This window comes from Triticum dicoccoides, chromosome 4B (genome assembly GCF_002162155.2).
Source record: "Triticum dicoccoides isolate Atlit2015 ecotype Zavitan chromosome 4B, WEW_v2.0, whole genome shotgun sequence".
NCBI lineage: Eukaryota > Viridiplantae > Streptophyta > Magnoliopsida > Poales > Poaceae > Triticum > Triticum dicoccoides.
This window is the reverse complement of record NC_041387.1, coordinates 671,763,255-671,766,463: the sequence shown is the minus strand read 5'-3', so window position 1 is coordinate 671,766,463 and position 3,209 is coordinate 671,763,255.

Sequence of the window (3,209 nt, the reverse complement as noted above, 5' to 3'; positions counted from 1 at the left end):
GTTCCTGTGGCGCCTACACCAATTGAAGTGGAATCTGGTGATAGTGATCATGAAACTTTGGATCAAGTCACTACCAAACCTCTTAGGTCGACAAGGACGCGTGCCGCTTCAGAGTGGTACAGTAATCCTGTCTTGGAGGTCATGTTTCTAGACTACAATGAACCTACGAGCTATGGAGAAGCAATGGTGGGCTTGGATTCCGACGAATGGCTTGAGGCCATAAAATCCGAGGGAGGATCCATGTATGAAAACAAAGTGTAGACTTTGAAAGAGCTACTTGATGGTCGTAAGGCCATTGGGTATAGATGGATTTTAAAAGGAAGACAAACAATGATAGTAAGTCACCATTAAGAAAGCTCGACTTGTCGCTAAGATGTTTTCCGACAAGTTCAAGGAGTTGACTATGATGAGACATTCTCATTCGTAGCGATGCTGAGAGTATGTTGGAATTATATTAGCAGTTACTGCATTATTTATGAAATCTTGCAGATAGGATGTCAAAACATTGTTTCCTCGATGTTTTTCTTGAGGAAAGGTTGTATGCGATATAACCAGAAGGTTTTGTCAATCCTAAAAGATACTAACAAGTATTCAAAGCTCCAACAATCCTTCTAAGGACTGGAGTAAGCATCTCAGAGTTGGAATATACACTTTTATGAGATGATCAAAGATTTTGGGTTTATACAAACTTCATGAGAAACTTGTATTTCCAAAGAAGTGAGTGGGAGCACTATAGAATTTCTGATGAGTATATGTTGATTGACATATTATTGATCGGAAATGATGTAGAATTTCTGGAAATGTGCCTTGCCATGAGTCAGTCAAGGGGTACAAGAGTGATCCAGGAATGGATCACTGGACAACGGTCAAAGTTATCCTTAGTGACTAGTGGACTAAGGATTTTTTCTCGATTATGGAGGTGGTAAAAGAGTTCGTCGTAAAGGGTTAAGTCGGTGCAAACTTTGACATTAATACGGATGACTCTGAGTAGTAAAACTGGATTCGTATAGTAGAGCTGTTATTTGGAATAGTTCCAAATGGCGTGTGGTAGCTGCATCTACAAGTTGACATAGAGATTTGTAAAGCACACACAGATCTGAAAGGTTCATACCTATTGACTAATAACCTCTCTCACAAGCAAGATATGATCAAACCCCATGGGTGTTGGATTCATTACAATCACATAGTGATGTGAACTAGATTATTGACTCTAGTGCAAGTGGGAGACTGTTGGAAATATGCCCTAGAGGCAATAATAAATTGGTTATAATTGTATTTCTTGTTCATGATAATTGTCTATTATTCATGCTAGAATTGTATTAACCGGAAACTGCAATACATGTGTGAATACATGGACCACAATATGTCCCTAGTGAGCCTCTAGTTGACTAGCTCGTTGATCAATAGATGGTTGTGGTTTCCTGACCATGGACATTGGATGTCGTTGATAACGAGATCACATCATTAGGATAATGATGTGATGGACAAGACCCAATCCTAAGAATAGCAAAAGATCCTGTAGTTCGTTTGCTAAGAGCTTTTCTAATGTCAAGTATCATTTCCTTAGACCATGAGATTGTGCAACTCCCGGATACCGCAGGAATGCTTTGGGTGTACCAAACGCCACAATGTAACCGGGTGGCTATAAAGGTCCACTACATGTATCTCCGAAAGTGTTTGTTGTTGGCACGAATCGAGACTGGGATTTGTCACTCCGTATGACGGAGAGGTATCTCTGGGCCCACTCGGTAATGCATCATCATAATGAGCTCAATGTGACTAAGGAGTTAGTCATGGGATCATGCGTTACGGAACGAGTAAAGAGACTTGCCGATAACGAGATTGAACAAGGTATAGGGATACCGATGATCGAATCTCGGGAAAGTAACATACCGATGAACAAAGGGAATTGATACGGGATTGATGAATCCCCGACATCGTGGTTCATCTGATGAGATCATCGTGGAACATGTGGGAGCCAATATGGGTATCCAGATCCCGCTATTGGTTATTGGCCGGAGAGGTATCTCGGTCATGCCTGCATGATTCCCGAACCCGTAGGGTCTAGACACTTAAGTTTCAGTGACGCTAGAGTTGTAATGGGAATAGTATGTGGTTACCGAAGGTTGTTCGGAGTCCCGGATGAGATCCTGGACGTGACGAGGAACTCCGGAATGGTCTGGAGGTAAAGATCGGTATATTGGACGAAAGGTATTGGAGTTCAAAATTGTTCTGGGGGTACAGGGTGACAACCAGTGTGACCGGAAGGAGTTTCGGAGGCCCCGGCAAGCGTTGGGTGGCCTTATGGGTCAAGGGGAAGGGGCACACCAGCCCACTAAGGGGTTGTGCGCCTCTCCCACCTCACGTAACCTGGAGAGGTGGGGGTGCCTCCCCTAGGGCAGCAGCCCCTCCCGGCTTGGGGGCAAGTTTCCTAGGGGTGGGGGTGCCAAAACCCATCTAGGGTTTCCACTGTGGCCGCCGCCCCTCCCCTAGGGAAACCCTAGGGCCCCTCCACCTCCCCCTTCCCCTATATATAGTGAGGGAAAGAGAGGCCTGAACCAACCCCTTCCATGGGTGCAACCCCTCCCTTCCCTCATACATCTCCTCCTCCTCCGCAATGCTTGGCGAAGCCCTGCTGGAGAACCACGAGCTCTACCACCACCACACCGTCGTGCTGCCGGAGTTCTCCCTCAACTTATTCTCTCCCCTTGTTGGATTGATACGTCTCCAACGTATCTATAATTTTTGATTGTTCCATTCTATTATATTACCTGTTTTGGATGTTTATGGGCTTTACTTTACACTTTTATATCATTTTTGGGACTAACCTACTAACTGGAGGCCCAGCCCGAAATGTTGTTTTTTTTGCCTATTTCAGTGTTTCGCAGAAAAGGAATATAAAACGGAGTCCAAACGCGATGAAACCTTCGGGAACGATCTTTTTGGAACAAATGCAAACCAGGAGACTTGGAGTGGACGTCAAGAATCGGACGAGGGTGCCCGGCGTGCCCTGTAAGGGTGGGCGCGCCCCCACCCTCATGGGCCCATCGAGCATCCACCGATCTACTTATTCCTCCTATATATATCTACGTGCCCCGAAACCATCCAGGAGGACCACGAAAACCTAATTCCACCACCGCAACCTTCTGTATCCACGAGATCCCATCTTGGAGCCTTCGCCGGTGCTCCACCGGAGGGGGAATCGACCA